General features: G+C 36.4%; 1 pseudogene; it reads right to left on the minus strand.

The window, feature by feature from the left end:
* Nucleotides 1-682: 682 nt before the first annotated feature.
* LOC132352751 (polypeptide N-acetylgalactosaminyltransferase 11-like) lies at nucleotides 683-2,269 on the minus strand (annotated as a pseudogene).
* Nucleotides 2,270-22,080: the final 19,811 nt, after the last annotated feature.

Here is a 22,080-nt window from a genome sequence, read left to right on the forward strand (position 1 = left end):
TGGATAAAGAAGATGCGGTACATATATGCAATGCCATATTACTCAGCCAAAAAAAAAGAACAAAATAATGCCATTTGCAGCAACATGGATGGACCTAGAGATTGTCATACTGAGTGAAGTAAGTCAGACAGAGAAAAACAAACATCATATGATATCGCTTTATATGTGAAATCTAAAAAAAAGAGTACAAATGAACTTATCTACGAAACAGAAATAGAGGTACAGATGTAGAAAACAAACTTATGGTTACCTGGAGTAGGGGAAGGTAAAGGAGGGGAGGGATAAATTGGAAGATTGGGATTGACATTACACACTACTATATATAAAATAGATAACTAATAAGGACCTACTGTATAGCGCACGGAACTCTACTCAGTACACTGTAATGGTCTATATGGGAAAATAATCTTAAAAAAAGTGGATATATATATATATATATATATATATAACAGATTCACTTTGTTGTACACCTGAAATTAACATAACTTTGTAAATCAACTATACCCTAATAAAAATTTTTTAAAAATTTTCAGCATATAGTGTGAGGTAACCAAGTCCTGACTTACATCAGACTCTCCTCAGGTCTCCTCTAGTTTCCTCTGGTTCTTCTCTAGGCTAAGCAACAGTTTCTTAACTGCTTTTTCTCACACTTATTTTGTCGACTTTCAAATTGTCCTTGTGTTTATACCTGCATTTCTGGGTAAGTACGTTCCAGATATCACTTAAATAATTTACAGCTCAATTTTTTTCTCAATTCAACACACTCATGGTTATTTCCATAGCTGTTGGCCCTCAGATCACACCTTAAGGAAATATAATACTTTTTATATTTATTCAACCAAACATGTGCCAACCTGAAGGAGTTATGTGTCATGGTGTCCTAGCCTTCAGGAGATCCATATGATTACCTTTTTCAGAAAACATCTCTTATTATAGAGCAAGGGATCATAAAGAGCTTACCTGTACACATTCAGATCCTAAATGATATTTCCACATTTTCTCCTTCCAGGAAATCCATGTCACTGTCACACTGTCCAATTCATTGCAATAGCATCTGTTCCTGGCAAACAATTCTCCAGCCGTTGTAAGTGAATTTATTGATGCAGTAGCTCCTTCTGGCCTTCATAGCTCAGAAATGGGAACAAGATCCCTCTTGAAGTGCGTCCCCCAGCTGAATCCTTCCTGTATCATAGAGGACAGTGAGCCATTTGTGAGTGCATCCACACTAATGATAATCACTAGGCAAGCCATGGTCTGCTGGTCCTCCTGGATAACAGCCAGCAAAGGCTGCAGCCGTATCACATTCACCTCACAGTTGCACTCCAGAAACATCAGAAGTTCTCTTAGACCATGGGCTGCTCCAATCATTCTTCCTACAATCAATCCCTCACACTTGTATTTCTTATTTTGGACATATTCATCTAGCTCTCCATTTAGATCACCAAAGTCACTATCATTATCCACAAATATGATTTCATGGAGATGATATGCTGGTGTGCCATCTATGACTCTTTGCATTGTCCTGAGCAAGGCCAACAAAGCTTCATTACAGAAACAAATAACAACACTAGTGGCTTAGTGTCTCTTTGACTAGACAACCCAAACCAGTCAGACAAGACTTTTTTTTACATGCTTCACTCCTTGTATCTGACAAATCTCCATGATTGCCCAAGTAGTTACTAATAATCATATAAAGGCATGTTTCTGATAGTCTAAGTATCACAATTCCTGATCACTCTCATTAAAAATCATATCCAGTTCAGAAGAGAACTTCACATTGCCTTCTTCTGGATCTTCAATATGATTATCTATCATATCACAATTTTGTTTGCATTTAATTATGACTCTAATACCAGACTTGGAGTGAAACAGGGATAGAATTTGGGGGGGGTGGTAGTGATACAAGGGGCCCATACCCCTTGATGGACAAACTCTTAAGCAGCTGAGTCACTTCACTGAAGATGAAATAAACAAAAAGAAAAACTGTACAGGACACAGACATAAAAAGTCACCCAACAGAAATATCAGACTGTGACACTTCCTACTATTGACCTAGCAGAGCTGAAGGGCCTTTTTCAATTTCCTGGAGCAGGAGCTGTGAGCCAGAAGCTGGTGCTGGAGGCTGAGTGTAGACTAGTGAGAGTGAAAAACTTCAGGGTGTAGCCTCAGGGGGGTGGGTGTAAAGCCCACAGAACTTCAGGGTGTGCGTTCTGTAGGCTTTACTTCCAGGTTCTCCATCAGGGTGAAGATCCTGGAAAGATACACTCATGACTCCCAAACTAGGGCTGTGGCATTCTCCTTCCTCTCTGTAGCAGCTGTCACAGCTGTTGTGGCCTCAGCCAGGCAGCACTGGGCTGCCTTGAAGCCCAACATCACGCAGGCAAGGACATGGTGGCAGCCATCAGCCCACCCAGGCCCTGGGGCTTCACACCCCAACACTCATCTTTTTTTTTTTTTTTTTTCCCAAAGAGATTAGCAGTCAGGCTCTTAAAATTAAGCAGGAATTAAGAGCATGTCTTGGGGAACAGCAAGGAAGAAATTTTCACACTTCCACTCCTCTCTTGATCCCATTTTGAACTGAACCAGGGGTTATTTGAAATAGAAAAGATAGAGCCAAGATCTACGTGGAAGCTAGAAGAAGGAAAAGAAGAAGAATAAGGAAAAATGATAAATAACAATGTTCCATTGGTAACTGGATATCGGGTTTTTGTTTGTTTGTTTGTTTGTTTTTAAGAAGCTGAAAATCTCCCGTTTGAAAGATTTTGTACAGTTTAGTTTCTGTCTTCTAGCATGGAGACTGGTATTCTCCTTGGGGGCACACAGCTCCTTTGATGCCCATGACTGCATTAATATATCTTTCTTATGCAGAAGTAAGGCATTTTGTCTAAGCATGTGGCACACTGACTAGAAGATAGAAGATGCTAAATAAACAATTTATTGAAGTAAATTGAATAGTAAGTTTTTGCTTTATTTTGAGACTCCTTTAACACTTTATTTGTGTAGGCTATACAAAGTAGCAATTGAAAAATGTAAAAATATTATTATCTACCTCACAGAGTTGTTGGTAGGGTAAAGAAGCTAATATTTAGAGTGACTTAGTTCATCCTTAGAATACAGTAAGATCTCAGTTAATGCTTGTATTGCTATTGTTGAGCTGTTATCAGTAATGAACACAAATGGTACTTGTGTGTATATGCGTGCATTTAGGTTTCTATATGTGTACATTCATAAGTGTGTGTGTGTTTATATACTATAATATCATGTTTTATGTGTATCTCTAAATACACTTAAAATGATTTCTTACTTTATTTTTGAAATCTAAATTCATATATATTTTTAAGACCATGTACATTATTACCGCTTAATGTGCTTTTAGGGAATTTTGAAAGAGCTATTCTAATCTTTATAGCTTTCAATATTTTTAAACCTATTTTCAAAGTGTGGAATTATCCTCTTGAGTGTATGAGAAAAAGCTCAGTTTCCAAAATTGAAAGAATGTGTGTCATTTCTACATAGAGCAGTGGCACAGGTGAATTTTACAGGAATGGGGAAGATTAACTAGGAACTCAGTACGATGTAAAGGCATCTGAGAAGCAGTAGGAGATAATACTTGACCTTCTGAGGCTTCTCAGGGGATTGAAGTTAAAGCAACTCCAGGTGGTCTTCGGAATCACTTGACATTTCCTGTAAGTGATGGGCCAAACAAGAAAAAGCCGCAGAAAGTCAGAGTTACAATAAAGTTCCATTTCACCAATTTATTGAGCATATTTATTTAAAGTATCTCTTTGGCTTTACAGTTAGTATATCTAAAATGCCTCTCTATACTCATCACAGCAACCAACATGGTGCTTGTAAGTATCAAAGTTCATCCTCAGGTCTTGCCCTCCCCTCCAGGCTCTCAGTCAATTCCAGAGTTTCAGCAATTCCATCTGTGTTGATTACCTAAAACCATGTTGCCAACCCCAATATTTTTCCTGAGATCGAGATCCATATGTTTAACACCTGCTTTATATCTGCATTTGAGTGCCTATCAGTATCCAAGATTCAGGTTTTCCATTTTTCAAGATGAATGAACATCTATTTGATGTACTCTGTAGTCAACACCGTGGGTACAAAGGGGAACACACAATGCAACCTTTTCCCTGTGGAGCTTGTGGTCTAAACCACAGGTCAACAAACTTCTTCTTCTTCTTCTGTTTTTTCTTTTTTTTCCAAAAGAGACCAAGTAAACCCAATTCACAATAGGAGCTAGAAAGACTTTCCCAATACACAATGGCAATAAACTGCTTCTCTCATCATGTGCCCATTTTTCACTTTACACATACCCCTATTTTACCACTTACCACATTTCATTATACTTGTTTCTTTGCACCAGAGGTCAGCAAACTATAAACTGCAGGCCAAATCCAGCACCAGACTGGGTCTTGTAGGATAAGTACATTACAAATTCTTCAGAAACATCATTTTTATTTACTTCTCCAAAAGCTCTTTTTCTAAATTTAAATTTACCATTTCTGATAAAAATGAGATTGTTGGATTAGAAATGTTAGACTCTTACCCTCCAGCCTACTTGAATAGGTTAGTTGTGGTGTTATGTACACAAGGACTAGTCTAGGCTTTGTACATTATATGATATGGGGGTTTTATTTAATAAAAGAATTCCAAATTATTCATATATAATTTGGTACAAGCCTTGGAGGAGGGTGCCCAAGTGAGGGTCTCAGACACATAAACTTTATGGTAAGTAATGTGTCCACATGCTCCCTTCTATTTCCACTTCCTTTCTCTCTAGTTCAGATCTTCATTATGCTTCCCCTGGATGTCTGCTATAGTTTTTTCTATTGGTCTTCTAGGGCTGCCATAACAAATGATCACAACTCAGGTGGCTTAAAACAAAGTTTATTCTCTCTTAGTTCAGGAGAGCAGAGCTAGAGATCAAAATGTCAGCAGGGTTGGTTCCTTCCTGTAGTTCTGGGAGGGGGAAACCATCCCATGTCTCTCTCCTAGCTTCTGGTGATTGCAGGCTGTCCTTCACATTCCTTGGTTTGCAAATACAGTACTCCAATCTGCCTCCATCTTCACATCACCTTCTTTTCTGTGTTTCTCTGTATCTTACTAAGGACACTTGCTGGTCATAGCATTTAGGGCCTATTCTAAATCCAAGATGATTTTATTTTGAGATCCTTAACGAATAACATCTTCTACATAAGGTCATATTCTAAGGTTCTGGGTGGACATGATTTTTCGTGAGACACTATTCAATCCATTATACTTCTCCACTCATATTCCACTTTGGTATGCTATATTTTACTACTGTGTTGCCAAAATATCTTCATTAGTCATTGTTCTGGTCATGCTACTTCCTTGCTCAACAATACTTATAATTTATCAAAGCTCCTGAAATGGGGCATAAACATATTCTCTTGTTATTTAATAACACTCCCTCATTTCAAGATCCATGCTTTGCTCAGATGTGCTTTCTTCTATAATTCGAAACTCTAGCTAAGCTGGCTTAGTTTGTCTCAAAACAAACCATTGCTTTCCTGCCGCTATGTTTTTTGGTCATTCTTTCCTTTAAACTAGAATGTAATTCCCATCAAATAACTACTAATGAAAAATATCTATTATTCTTTAAGATCCCAAACACATAAACAATTTAACTAAGTAACTAGTTAACCAACTATCCTCTACCAGGAAAATTAGTTGTCCCTCTCAAATACCTATAAAATGTTATTTCTCCCTACTTTAAATAATAACACAGAATTAACAATTTGTTTGCTTTTGTATAGCCCTTTATTGCTTATAGAGCACACACAGATAGATCTTATTCATTATAAATACTGTTATAGTCATTTGTATACATGTTTAATTTTCCTTACTTTCAGATTTAGGTGGGCACAATGCTGGTGTCTTGGTCTTTTTATAATCCCTGCAGTAATTAGTGCAGGGTCTTAGGAGGAATGTAGCACCTCTGTACAGAAATTATTGTTCAATGAGGATCTGCTAAACTGGTAACATGGAGCTTTAGGATTATGGGCATAGTTGTTAGTAGAGATCTACTTGCTTGAGGATATTGTCTTGAATGATACTCCAAGGTCATTAAAAAAATCTCAGGATGCAGTAAAGACAATCAAATAATTAATTGGCAATAACAAAATTCACACTATATTGCTAAAACTATATATAGTTTGTTAAATGGGATTATGGTTGATCCTCAGAGAATTGCTTCTGAGGCTTTATCTTTCCAGTACCCACCATGCAATGATGTGTCCTTTTTAAGGGAACAGAAATTACTGCTAAATTGTGGTCATTGTTCCAATTAAAGTCATCACATCCTTCTTTATAGGATAAAGGCACTGAGGAAAAATAAATAATGTGTACAAATACCCTGCTTGAATATTTATCTCTCTAATCTACTTAGGGAGACATGCCCCTTAGTAAGAAAAGGAATTTTGCCTGAGATTGGTTAATTGAATCAGTCCATTAGTTGAAGTTGTGGGCAGAGTTAAGTGATGTTCATGATTTCTCTCTGAGATACAAAATAAGAGCAGATAAGACACCCTCTCAATTTGGCTAGAGCAGTAGCCCAGATAGTTTCTCCCAATGCTTTGGTGCTCTCTCCATTGCCAGCTCCTAATTACAAAGGAACAATGCGAGGTTGGGGGCTCAGGATTCTGCTTCAAATGAAATATCTTCCTGTCATACAGAAGGATGAAAACAGTACAGATTTTATTTAAACATATTCTGTCTATTGAAATCAAAAGAAAATAAAAAGGCAAATACTACCCTTTTGACAGGTTTATGTCTCTTAATAGTATGGAAGTTTCCTTTCATTATAATTAAAAGATTCAAAGTATAATTTCAACTGGAAAATAGAGGCACCCTAGCTTTGTCCTAAGAAGCAAACACAGTTAACATAGGTATGAATTAGTGTTTGAGCATATTACATGAATGTTGAAAGATTGAAACTCCCATTCTTCACTCCCCAATGGGGAAAAAAAATGTTGCATGGATAAAATAAAAACATTTTGGACGTAATATCACTTGTTACCTTTTTCTATAAGCGGATTTGTAATGTAACCTAGAGAAAGGAAGAGGATGACACACTCTAAGACCAAGTTTATTTTGTAGAAAATGGGTCAAGGTTTGACAATAAAAGATAAAGAAATTTCTCATACAGATCAGATGTGTATCTCTAAAAAACATGGTATTGCTTTGCTGTGACAAATGTGTTTGATTGATTTCAGATATTATAGGAGAGAACCAACTATGGCCCAGAAAGTAGATATGCTGCATTCATGTACACCTTTTTCCTTGCCGAAGGTCATAAATCTTATATTTTCCCCCAAATTGTTAAGGCTTTGTGGTATTTACCGGAACACTTCTATGAAGAACTATAAGTTGAATCATACAAGATTAGTTGAATAGAAGCAAATTCTATTGGATCTCATCTAATATTTGGGCTTTCATCAGAATGAAGTGCAATTTTTATTGGAGGATAATAGGTGAGGAGGTATACCCAATAGGGAGGGGACAAAGATACCCAACACCTCCTGCCCCCATGGCCATCTGAGAGGCATTTTCTGTTTCCTCACTATGCATCACTGAGACCAACTAGGCTGGAGAAGCAGGTTGATCTCTCTGGTAAATTTTCTATACCTTACAAATACTAGAGGTGTACCATGAGGGACAGAAAAGCAAAGGATATGTCATACAGGTCATATTTTCTGATCTCATCTAGAATCTTTGAACTTTAATGCAGTACCCCTTGGACCATAACCATTTATAAGCCAGGCCCCAGAACCTATATATGAGCCGGGGTGTAGCTCTGTCCCTTCCCCTAACCCTACTTTGTGAATCATAGCCACTAAATTGAGTTTAAAAGTTGGGCCAAGAAGCAAACCTGGCACTCAGAATATCCTTGCTGAGTGAGAGAAATATGATGCAGGCAGAAATGACACCAACACTAGACTGGCTGAAAAAGTGGAAAGACCTGGTGTTTCCCAGGGCAACTGTACTCCATGTTGTTCAACTATGCAATGCCCATATGCAGGTGCCCTCAAGAGCTATCAGCAAGGCTAGGCCACAGAGCATGCTTAGAGTAAACTGAGCACTAAACAAATTTACAGTCACGTTTTTGCATGAGGGAGAAGAGGCAGCTCCATATCTGATATGGAGAGTTAGGACTCACTCTGTATACAGATGTCCAGCCTGAGACCCTGCACTATTGACCAGACCTGAGGTCCTGGGTAGGTCATGAGGTGGATGATGCAGTGTGTTATTGATGGCACTTTATTCTGGAAATTTTTAGTATACTTTGAGGTGAGTATGTCTAATTGTTAGCAACAAGCAGCTTTTCTTTTGTTTTTTTCAGTTCTTTTAAGCCTCTTTATCAGTTCCATGCTGCTTTATGATGGGGTTCAGGGCAGGCTGCCCCAGAATGTGTCACTTTGCTGAGTGGATTATTTTGAGCTAAAGACAAACAAGGCCAAACAGACTCAAGAAGATCTTTTAACTTCTTCCTAAACTGCCAAAAAGAATTTAGATGGGGACTTGTACCAGGGAGAGAGCTATTACCAGAGATAACTTTCTACATCAGAAAGACTTACCTGCATGGCATGGCACACATTTGTTTATCAAACATTTGCTCTTCCCATCTTTCTGTGATTTGTCTTTCTCCCCTTTGACATCCCAGACTCCTATCCCCTTCTCCTAAGCTGAGGATGGCATATAAGCTGCAATTGCCTGACTGTCAGGAAGGCTCATATTTGAGGGTTCCTATATGTATGAATTAAATTTGTTTTTCTCCTCTTAATCTTTCTTATGTCAATTTAACTATCAGATCAGCCAAAGAACTGATCTTTGGAAAGGAAGGAGAGAAAAGTTTTCATCCTCTACATTTAAAACAGAATGAAAAATCCCTCATTTTAGAGAATGTATTAATATGACAATTCTCAGCCTGTGATTCCTCCAAGATTCTCTATAGTGTCAGCAAGCCCGGGCAGAGTTCAGGACTTACTCAATATCTGTGCATGGAAGATTTACACCAAAAAACTACTCATGTTTCCCATTTCACAGAATCTTTTATTCGATCAGGAAGATATAATAGATGAGCTTTAAATGACCCTGTGGAAAGACATTACTTAATTATACCCTGATTTAAAAAAAAGAAACAGAATTGTATTTGTATTCTCCTGATCTACCCTATTTTATATCAGTGAGGGAATTATATACCATTATTCCACTATGGTTTTGGTGTGAAAGATAAACTTTCCTCAGATGAGCCCCACCTGGAAAGTTTCCACTAGAAATTTCTCAGTGTTAGACACACACAACCCTTTTGCCCTCCTTGTGTCTTCCATTCCTCACTCCCATGGCTACATTAAAATTAAGGATTATCACTATTTAACATTTCATAGTTACCATGCCATATGTGTCTATTTAATTGAATTAAGTAATTTCTGTTGATTATATCAACAGTAAAAACAGTCAGATAAACACCAAACCAAAGGTTTTTCTGTTTTGTTTTTTAAAAAAATTAATTAATTAATTAATTTATTTTTGGCTGTGTTGGGTCTTCGTTTCTGTGAGAGGGCTTTCTCTAGTTGTGGCAAGCAGGGGCCACTCTTCATCGCGGTGCGCGGGCCTCTCACTATCGCGGCCTCTCTTGTTGCAGAGCACAGGCTCCAGACGCGCAGGCTCAGTAGTTGTGGCTCACGGGCCTAGTTGCTCCGCGGCATGTGGAATCTTCCCAGACCCGGGCTCGAACCCGTGTCCCCTGCATTAGCAGGCAGATTCTCAACCACTGTGCCACCAGGGAAGCCCAAACCAAAGTTTTGATAAGACGCTCCACTGACTTCTACTCAGTAAAAAAGTGAGTATATCATTTCATGGACATAGTGATAAAAATATTTATTTGCAAAAGGCATTCTATGACAAATTTTTATAAAAGTTTTGTTAGATTCTACTTATTGATACAGTTCTTATTTCTCAGAAGCTTCATGAATCAGGAAGACATAATAGAAAACATTGAATGACAATCTTGAAATATATTATTGAATTATATACTGAAAATCCTTTTATATCCTCACTAACCATGTTTATTTTTTATTCACAACTGACCCAACTGTAATGACAGGTTCAGAGAATTATGATAATGAAGATAAATAGCATTTCTATCTGTCTCAGCAAGTTTCTTGATACTATAGATTAGATTTTCCACTTCTATACAAATTCTTCCTTATCCATAGACAAGGCCTTGAAAAGACTGAAGTAAACTTATTTCAGATAGGAGACATTTGGGTCTGTTATATTTTTCTTGGTTGATTGCTACAGATACCCATTTTAAAGGGTATCTATTTATTTCAAATCATATTGTGTTGGGGAAATATAGTTAAAAACAAAATGTCCCAACCCAGAAATCCTCTCCACAAGGTAATGGAGTAAGAAAACACTTTTATTATTGAATAAGCATTGTTAAGAAACAAAATTCAACTGAATAAGTTTAAAGATCTACTTGGCTTTATTCAACAATTCATAAATGGGGCAGCATCCCATGTAACACCTAGAAGGGAGCTCCAGGAGCTGTACAAAATAGGAGGCTTTCATAGACAGAAGGAAGGTGGGACAAGGAAGTTAAAATAGCGGATAAGCATTTTCAGAACTCTAATGAAAAACTGATGAACTCATAAAAGTGCTAACAAAAGATCAAGATGAAAAAAAAAAAAATTAATTACATGGGACTGAGTGAACTGATGAGGATGAGTATAATTTTTGTGACTTTCTGTCTGAATTTAAAAAAAAAAAAAAATCCCACAAGGACTCAGAGGCAAAGAATATACAAATCAATTTTCACTGCAAAGTAAAGGAGCTCTTACAGTGGAGGATTACTGGACTGAATGTCAATATTATGACATAGTATGAGTGTGTTTCATGTTTCGTAATTGCAATCATTGTTGCTTTTGTTGTGGTCATCCATGTACAATGCTTGGTGTCAGTCGATTTATCTCTTGTAAAAATAAAATACAGTGTGTGTGTGTGAAAAAAAAAAAAAAATAGCGGATTGTTTCAGGTAAGGTTCCCTTTCCTTAGAGGAAGGCAAGCCTTTTATCAAGATTACCTCACTAGTCTTGATCAGGAAATTCTAAATTGATTGGTTTAAAATTCCACTCATGAAACTGCAGTTAGGTTTGCTATTAAGTCTAGATGGGGCTTAGCATAGGGGACTCCATTTGGAGCTGTTGTTTCTTTTTAACAGCATTAAATCAGATTATAATGTGTGTCACATGTAGTCTGCTAAGCTAAGAGATTGCAAAGATGGAAAAAAAAAAGTTTATTCCCTTATATAGCCAGCAGATGCAATTCATTACATGCATGTAATAAGATAAACAGTAACTAGTTCACAAGTAAGAGAACTTGACAGCACCATTTGTCACACATGTACATCCTAACTCTACCTGGTAATTGGGGTGACCATCTGTGTTAGCTAATTGGCTACTAGAGGAAAAACAAACTTCTCATATCTTCATAACAGGAGATAGTTTTCCAATTCATAATAAGGTTCCCACTGAAGTTAAACTCCTACCCTTTCACAGAAACTGGAAATAGTAATGCAATCTCCCTTAATTTTTACATTTTAAAGAGATGGCTCCTAGGTCTTTGAGAAAAGCATTCTTAGGTCATAAAGCTAACAAAAATCCTGTCTAGTTTTTAAAAGGATTTATATACATTTCAAAGAAATGAGAAATACTTACAATGACAAGTTTTCTAATGTAAATGCTTTAAGAAAATTGGGAGAGGGAGGAGTAGTTTCTTCCCTTATTTTCACAGAGGAGAATTAAGGCTCTTATTTTTAATTTTTATTTTTCTTGACAATTATTCCAGTAGTATCCCATAATACTCTAACAGGAAAAGACACAGTGTTCATGTTAATTGTAACAGCATTACTTTCAAAGCTTACTAATTTTCCATAAGTACTACATAGATATGAAACAGACTGCCAGATATTTCTCCAACAAAGATGGATTCATTCAGGATCAATAGAGAATTGCAATTCAAAGTCTGAAACCATGGCAGACACATACAAGTCCTTGCATGGCAAGGGAAGGAGAACTCTTTTTTAGAGGGGAAAGGAAGTTGGGAGGCTACAGTCCATGGCTTTTCATTGGCTGAGTCATTGCCAGGAAAGAAGAGGACTCTTTCTTCTTCCTGTTGGGCTCTGCTATAGTAGCAGGGCCTGAGAGCTCCTCCTTCTGGTTTCCCAACCCTATTTAATTGAGATTTCTGTTTATTAATTTTTTACAACTACCATAGAGGGTGTCACTGTAAAAATAAAGACAAAAATGAATTTAAAAAGAAAGCCTGAAAGGCAAATGGGGTGGCTGTTTTCTTAAATGAGGCAGCTGTTGACTTAAAAAAAAAAACGCACAATGTGAGAGTTGCGAGTTAAGTTTTATTTGGGGCAAAATGAGGACGGCAACCCGGGAGACAGCGTTTCATATAGCTCTGAGAAACTGCTTTGAGGAGGTGAGGCAGGGGAACCAGGCTATATAGAAGTTTTGTAACAAAGTGCAGGTAGTCTGAACATCAAAATATTATTGTTAATTAAAGAAAACCAGGTATCTTGAGTTAAGGAATTTAACACTTTTCTATGTATGAGAAGATGCAAGAGTCTGGGCTCACTGAAATCATTCCTTTGATATGCACCTCAGCTCTCTGGGGCGAGTGTCCTGTATTTTCACATCCTGAGTTTCTTCAGGTCTCACCATAGGGAGTGGCTTCGGGGAGTGGCTGCAGTCTGATAGCTGCTAGATGGCAGGTATTCTTTTCAGCACTCCATTTCCTCAGGGTTCACCAGCTCATGTTGGAGGGCTACAATCATTGATGACTGTGACATCATTTGTTTACTGATATGGCAGGAAATATTCCATTTCTCAGAGCCATGGCATGCTAAGGGAAAGACTACTCCATGGTGTCACGTGCCTTCCATTTTTTAGCTCTACCACTGATGTTGTTATTTTACAAATCACTCTAAAGCTATAAATGGCAGGCCTAACCAGATAATTTCTGGCTCTTAAGTTTTGTCCATGAATAGATTTTGACCTCCAGTAAATGTAAAGAAATTGATGGGACCATTCCTAATATTTCAGTAAATAACTCTTTTTCTTCTCAACTTCCTTGGAAGGCATGAAATACATTTTCTTGTTCTCAGGACACTAGAAGTTAGACTTTCACAGTGATACAGACCCAAAACACAGCACTTGGTTTTCATGTTTCTGACATTTTTCTCTGTTATCATGCATGCATTTTTTTATGTGATATTGGGAAAGGAGAGCTCCTGTTGCAACAAGGATTCAACAGCGGTAAAGAGGGAAAATGCAAAAGGTCAATGGAGCATTGGGCCGGTATTTTCATCAGAGAAAAACAGACAGTGTATCCTTTTAGCAAGGCTGGAGCTGTCAGTTCCTGGTGTAAAACACAATGCAAAAGAAGAATACCCTAGAGGAACAAACCTAAATGGGAGACAGGGAATGACAAGAACAAACCATTTAAATGATCCCTGAGGGAAAAATATACATATAAAAGTACAAGAATTGGGTTTAAAGAGCTTTATATAACTTTTATTTTAAAAAAGTAAAAGTGACAAACAATTTGTCCACTTCAAGCTGGCTTCCGACAACACTTAAATAATAAAATGCTTAGTGAGGAATGTTGACACCTTCCTGTGGTGTTCCTGTTCCCCTTAAAAATGAAGTCAAGTTACCTTGACACCTAGGCCCAGTGTTCCTTTAACAGGGGTACAAGAAGGCTCACTGTTTTTTCATATACCTCAAAGCTTATTTGATTGAATATTGGAAAGTACCTTAAAAATTCAAGCAGTTTCGCTAGCCCAATGAGGAAAATCAAACAGATGCCACATGGCTAATTGTGTTTTCCATGGTTTCAAGAAAAAAAGAAATGTGTTAATAGGGAGATGCCTAAGGTCGCCTTTCTTCATGCAAATTAGAGACTAAATTATTTATGTACTGAAATACATAGCATCTGTTTTCCAAAATATATACATTCTAGTTTATATATATATATATATATATATATATATACACATATATATATATATATATAGTTTGTATATATGTATATATATATTTATATATATTTAAACTTATTTACACTTTAGTGACTTCCTTATCTCTCTAGAACTCAGTCACTTCTAAATATATAAAGAATGACAAGATTGGTTTTAACAATCTAAAATGTAAAAATACTACTCCTAAAAAATTACAATTAGAGTTGAAATTATGCAAAACCTATAGATTAGAAAAATGAATAGAAACAAACTGTATTGCCCTGCTGTTACAAATACTTCACAGATTGCTTAGCCTGGCAAGACTCTGTGTCAAAGACTTTGTAAACGTTCTACTATTTAATCTTTATAAAATTTTTGAAATGGAGGCATTATTTGCTCCATTTTTATAGGAAGGAAAATGAGGTTCCATGAGGTTTGTCATAACTAATAAGTTCCATGAGGTTTGTCATAACTAATAATTATTTAACTAATAAATAAATTTAATAATTTTAAATAATGCCTGATAAAGACCCTGTCCCCTCCCTAGACTCTTCTTACAACGCGTTCCCTTGAGAGCAATACTTTTCTGTTAGATCCTCTATCACTCGGGCAATTCCATGCCTCAGGGGTCACTCCTTTCAACTGGACAACTCACTTAACCCCACAACTCCGACATTTATCAATTCCTAGTCATTTTTCAGACCTGAAGTCAAGTGTAATTTCCCTGGTCAAAACTTCCCTAATACATAGGACAGAAAAGATCTCCCTTTCATCTTTCATAGTACCATACATGCTTCTTCAAACTACTTACCAAAATTTTCAAGAGTTCAGTTGATATTCAACTATTTAATGTGTGTCTCTTCTGGGCTAGAAGATAAGTTGGATGACGGCAGGGGCTGAGTCCCTCTCACTCACAGCTATATCCTCTTTCTGTAGCACAGGGTCCTGTAATGGCTGAAAGACTTAGTAGATGGGTAAATACATATAAACCTAAAATTCAAAATTTTGACTCTAGACCACACATCTTTAACTAGTAAACTAGGCTTACCATGTGACTAAATTTCTAGAACAAAAACTCTTAGCTCATATGGAAATGAGAAGCATAAATCTAATTCTAGAATGATTTCCATTGCTCCTGGGAGATTAAGGCATTTAGAAACACAATTTTGGTATAAAAATATCATTATGTTAATGACCACCAATATAAATAATTCCTTAATTTGGGGTGAGACAAAAACTACATTAAATTAGTCAATGCATTGTTGTTAATATAAGAAGATCAAAGGGGTTCACATTCAGCATAGCGACAAACACTCTTCCAGTATATTTTTAGTCTCCCATTCAGAATAAATTTAGATAACCCAAGAGGGGTCAACTTCTTTGGAGTTATCTTCATTTTTTTGTATAGTACGATAAATGCCTACTGTCTTGTGGGATCCCGATTTGCCAGTGTTGGAACAGTGAAATATACTTTGTTCTGAGCACAAAAAGATTACATGTAATTCTAATCATATCAGGCAAAAAGGATGGATAAAACTAGTCTGTGGACAGGCATTTGCTGTAAGCTGCATCATAATTTAGCATTTATTGCTGTGTACTATTGCCACTGCCATATATTTGAAACCTAACATAGAAACTAAAACAAAAGAAAGACATAGAAGTCTATTTTTATATATAATAAAAGTCAAATATAAAAATTGATAAAAAGTTCATGGAATTTAATTTACACTCTTTCTGGCAGCACAAATAATATTATCTAGAACAAAGGTTATATCAAGTTCTAATTTAGAGGGAAACAAAGGATCTAGACTGTCAGTAGTGGCCACCTAAATCTTTTAAAATGATGAAGTATTTATAATTATTATTTTTTAATTATTTTTTACTGGTGTATAGTTGCTTTGCAATATTCTGTTAGTTTCTACTGTACAGCAAAATGAATCAGCTATACATATACATATATCCTCTGGTTTTTGAACTTCCTTCCTATTTAGGTCACCATATAGCATTAAGTAGAGTTCCCTGTGCTATACAGTATGTTCTCATTAGTTATATATTTTGTACATAGTATCAATATTGTATATGTGTCAATCCCAATCTCCCAATTCCTCCCATCCCCCCTTCCCCCTTGGTATCCATACATTTGTATTTTTAATTTTTTTTGCACATTTGTTATAATACTTACAGGCTAAATTTGTGACCCAAAAGAGTTGTTTAATTTTGTGTTTAACGTATATTTACAACATAGTAAGATAGCCTATATGATGTGTGTGACAGTTATCAGTGTATTGTCTCACAACTGCAAATTCAAGCTTTGTATACCTGCTCTAAATAATAGACTCTTCGAACATTTTTTCCTTTACAGTGAGCATGATTTTAAGCTTCGTCGGTAGAGGGCGCTGGAGAAAGGAGGAAAGGGGCTTCTTTTCAGGTTACGATAAGTGTTATTTTGTTTTTTCTTGCTCCTGACACGCTGTCTGTCAAGGAGCAGGTGTGTGGCAACATTTAGTGTCACTCTGCCCCATCTGTGCACTCAGAACACCCAGTCCCTTGGTGACCATGCTGCCCCAGCCCAGAGGTTTTCTTCCCTGTTTGCTTGATGTCTGTAAACTAGCTTTGGCTCAGACAATACAACAAACTTCTTCACTCTTCACTAGGTCTGAACCCTATCCTGGCCCGCTGTGGGAGGAGTAGGGGGTGTAGCATGGAGGGAAGTATGTCCTTACTTAGGTACATTTTCTTAGCTCTAGGAAAAGACAGAGGAATCCTTCAGAGTACATTTTAGAGTTCTCTTTCATTTTTACAGTTGTGATTCTGTCATAGCTTAATAACTCTTCATATTAAACTTCCCCTACTTCAGTTATTATGTCTCTCTGTCTCCTGATTGTACCCAGACCAATACATAGCCCATATACACTATAATGAAGCACATTTAAAATTTTTGTAACGTGTTTTATTTTCTTACTTTGTAAATAATTACAATAGCTGATATGCATATATGTATATATATCATCATGTTTGATCAAGACTTAAGTTTAGAATAATGAACTTTATTTCCTCTAGGGAAAAACCATCATACACATACCAGACATATGCTTTACTTCAGTGCATCACAAAGAAAAGCTGTGGTTTTATATATAAATAAGTATGCCATATTTTTCCACTGTGAGAATGCTGTTTTGAAAAGTAAGTATAAAAACTATCGTTTTCACTTAACTAATAGGTAACCTGAATGTCAGAGCCTTTTTAAAATGTACACATTAAAAACACTGAGATTCAATTTCTAAATCTGCAGCCTTCAGTTATTCTTTCTGTCAAAGACAAGGAAGAAAGCACAACACGATTATTTTCTTCAAAGTTATGAAAAGAGGTAATTTTTTATTAAAATTTTATTAACACAATTGATTTACAATGTATTTTTCATTATTAGAGTGATATGACTGCCTGTTAGCTGTTGTACAACAATTGTTCTCTAACCAATCTGGGACTTGGCAGTGGCAGAAAGAGTTTAGATTGGATAGAAGTGGGACGCTAAAAACTAATGCTGACATAATATCAGCTCTTGGAAATTGTACAAGAATACAGTGATGGAAATACAGCCAGACAGACAAAGCATTTCATGTGGAGAATACAACAGTGAATACTAGGCAATAATGGATCAAGACAGGTGGACAGACAGGCAGGCCATCACACTCATGTCCAGAAAGACAAGCAAGAGTGTAAAGTTAGGTGTTAAGTAACTTTGAGTTAAGGCAGCTAAGTACTAAAGCAAAGATTCTAGACAGGATTACAGAAACACCAAGGAAATTGAAGAGGACTAGCATAATTCTTGCTTCATGGCTAAAATTTTCAAGATGGATTAGAATACAGAATCTACGAGAACATGGTGGGACTAAAATCCTAGGTACATAGGGGAGATGGGCAGGAAATCCAAACCAGGACCCTAGCATGAGGTTAAACAAGGGAGGGAGACTCAGCTACTTGACAGAGAATGTAGGATGGCTTCATCAAAAACAAATCTAGGAAAGAGAACGTGACTGCAAGACAAGAGTGAAGTTTCCAAGAAGTTACCTCAGTGTTGAAATGCTGATTTACTGGATTGGTGTCTTTAAATTCTATGTGATGAGAATCTTTCTCAATCCTGGTGCTGGATTTGTCAGGATGTCAGTATGAAATTAAGTGTTCCTAGTTAAAGTTATAAGGGATGACAGTGAATGGGACAGAGGAATAGATCAGGGCATAAATCTTCATCACAGAAATAATGAATTTATATTTTGAAGTCCACTAAGAATTAAAAATTCAGCTACGCTTATTTTCTTCATATGTGGGCTGAGTCTTAAAATGTTAAATAGTAAAAAAAACACAGTTAAATAATAGAAGACAATGAGATAAAAAGAAAAAAATGAAAGGACTAATAATAAACATGTTTGACTTTCATAAAGTTGATTATTTAATTTCTAAACATTATAAGATAGCACTATATTTTTAAAAATGCACTTTGTCAGGACAAAGAGGTATAGTGGAAATAAGAATAAGACATGGATCTTGGCTTCACATCCCTGTGCTCCCCTGTATAATTGCATGAACTTGTGCAAATTACTTCATTTCTCCTTGCCATAATTTTTCTGTTAAAGATTTATCTTGTAAAAGAGAAGGTTTGTGTTCCAGTTATCTATTACTGTGGAACAAATGACCACAAAAGTTAGTGATAAAAATCCTACAATCATTCTACTGTGTCCTATAAATTGTAAATTGTGTGGGTCAGGACATCCAGTAGAGATCAGCTGGATAATTCTGTTATTCCATGTGACATAATAGAAGTCACTTGATGATATTCAATTGTTAAACCATCTGGACTAGAAGGTAGAAATTGCTTACTCACATATATGGTGACTTGGAGGGTATATCTGAAAGGCTGAGTTCAGTTGAAATTGTCAACAAAATGCCTAATTGTGGCCTCTTCCTTATGGCAGTCTCAAGGTTGAATTCTTACATGGTGGGTCCGTGTGCCAAGAGAAATTCTTCCAGTGAAGAAGGTGAAAGCTGCATGAAGTTTTACAATCTAGCACCACTTTTGCCTTACTCTGTTGGTTGAAGCAGACCCAACCAAGCACATACTCAAGGTGGGGGACCACAGACCTGAATACCCATGAGAGAAATTTCAAATAATTTGCTTCCATGTTTGAAACCACTTAAGATAATGCCCTGATCACAAAATTACTGATATTTCTTCCTCATGCAAGAACCACCAAAAGTCTCATCCTATTATGCTGTAAAGTTCAGGTTCAAGGTCCTGGATCTCGTCATTGAAATCAGATCTAGCTACAGAAGAATCTCCTTGGCTTTTATGCCTTGGATAAAGTTGCTTTTAGTCTAAAGACCTATGAAATTAAGAGACAATTTATCTGCCCCCCATCCACCTAGTGTCCAAAGATGAGACAGGCATAAGATAACTAGAGTAAACACTCTTGTTCTACAAGGAGAAAAATGAGAGACATGTAACAATCACTGTGCTGCAGCAATTCTTATATATAATCTGGTAGATGTGTTCATTTCCCTAATTAAGGCTCAGTCTTGATCTCTGAGTATAATTCTACATGGCTCTTGGTTTTGGACCTGCCCTCTGAAAACGTCCTAGTCCATATACAGTAATGTAGCTTTTTCCATAAAATCTAGTTTCCTTAAAATCCAGTTTTCTTAGATTTTTTTCCCTGCTTATAGAATTTGGGGCTTCTTAATTTTTTTTCTATTCTTTCTGTCCCTCTCAATCTATGCTAATATAATTCCTTTAAAATCTTGTAAGCCTCTTGTGTATCAGTTCCTAATCTATGCCATTAGATAAAACCATATCCATACATCTATTTAAGATAAATTCTTCTCTAACTTTGTGATAAAAGAAATTTTCACATATTGGGTATGGGGAAGTCATTCTGGCTTATACATGAGTTAACATAAATTTTATGCTAACTAGAATAGCCTACTTGTGGCCTCTCAAACATATATTATACATCTGCTTTAATTATTGAAGAAAAGGTCAAATTGACCAGAAGTAAAGAATGTCCATGTTAAAGATTAAATGCCTCCCTTCCTGGGATGCCAATGCTGGTACTCCTTCAGTGATAAGACTCCTTTCCCAGGTGCCAAGTTCATACTGAGTTTGTGTATGTGCTGATCTTTCTTTTTTTTTTTTTTTTTTTTTTCCAAACCTTGAAGGAATGTATCCCTGACTTCTTTGATATTCTTTGTTCTGACAAGATATAAAACTGTTATGAAAACCATGCTTCTCCAGAGCAGTTCTTCAGAGTTATCTAGGAGGGTCTTCCAGGCCATAGTCCTAAGTTGGGCTTCAATAAAATGCTTTTCTATTCCTATTATAGATTGTTTATTGATTATTTTCATCAACATTGGTTTTCCTGTGAGATTGCTCTTTGACTATGCACTAAGCACTATTGTCTGTCTGAGGGAATCTATATGGCATGCCCTTTTTCTTTTTGTAACTAAGATATAGACTTAAATCCTTCTGAAGTCCTAACCAAGGACCTTATGACCACAGCCTGGATTTGCTGAGGCTGTGTTCTCCTCAAAGTGCCCCAAATTTGATCTTTACCCTGAGACTGTCTCCTACTTTGAGGAGAACTTGCTGCCTGGAGAGGCTGTCCAAAGTCTTTTACATAAACTCCATATTCTATTAACAGTTGATTATTTAGTCCATCTCTCTTTTCTCTCCTTTAGGTAGACAGCTGGAAGAAACCAGGTGGCACCTTCAACATTTTGCCCAGAAATCATCTTAGCTCTATTATCAAGTTCATTAAGTATATTTTATATTTCTCAGGTTACGTCGGGTGGCAGTATTACCAAACTTTTTGCCAGTTCCCAGTATAGTATTTTTTTCAATCTCCGTCAAGTCCTTTATACCAGTCACTTCGAGGCTTGTCAGATTTTTCATGTTGTCTTGTCCCCAAACCAAAGTCACACATTTTAGATTTTGTAATGTTAACACCTCACTTCCAGGTACCAAATTATATTTATCTATTGTTACATTAAAGAAAAAAACTGCCATACTTAATGGCCTAAAACAATAATTTTATTATATTTAATAATTTTATGAAAGAGTAATTTGGCAGCATTCAAATAGGTGATTCTTCTTTTTCATGTGACTTTGATGGAAGTCACTCAGGGGTATTCAGCTGGCAGATGGGCTGGTATGGAGGGTCCAAAACCAATTCCAGTCACATGATGCTTCATTGGGAGTGGCAGGAAGGTTAACCTCAGCTGGAATCATCAACTAGAATTTTTCCACGTGGCCTCTCCAGCATGGCAACCACTTCAGCATAGTGGAACTTCTCACAGGGTGCCTCAGAGCTTCTGGAGCAAGTCTTCTAGCTTTCACCTCTTGACGGGAGGAAGGAAAATAATTTGTGGTCCTGGTTTGAAAATGCCAAAACTGGGCGAAATGATCATTAACATCTTTTTTTTGTTTCTAAGGGGTCTGTTTCAAAGGCAACAATAAAGACTTAGAATGAATATGAAATAAAAGGAAAAACATTTTAACTTTTTACGAGTTATAAGCATCTAAACCTGCTGAAGCATTAAATAGTCTATATCATTCATCTCGCAAAAGATTTAATTCCAAAGATAACTGTAGGTGATAAAGACATTTGTAGTTGACAGTGGATGGAAAATATCTAAAAATATATAACTTTATATCTGTGTTTCTATAAAAATGGCTGTATTGTTTATCACCTCTTGTGAAATGCTTTATTTTCCATGAAAGCCTATAAACAAACCTGAAAAACATCATTTTTAAAGATGTATTTTCAACTATTTTGATAATACGAAAAAGAGTACCACCTGAGAAGTTTTTAACGTAATTCATTATTTAAGATAAAGTTACCAAAATCAGTAAATGATATTCTCCTCTTGATATGGTTCTATGTGGTACCTGAAGTAATAAAGCCATAGAGATTGGAATCATCTCAGAGAGCATCTTGACTAAATCCTTTCTGTCACAGATGAAA

This window comes from Balaenoptera ricei, chromosome 18, assembly GCF_028023285.1.
Source record: "Balaenoptera ricei isolate mBalRic1 chromosome 18, mBalRic1.hap2, whole genome shotgun sequence".
Classification (NCBI taxonomy): Eukaryota; Metazoa; Chordata; class Mammalia; order Artiodactyla; family Balaenopteridae; genus Balaenoptera; species Balaenoptera ricei.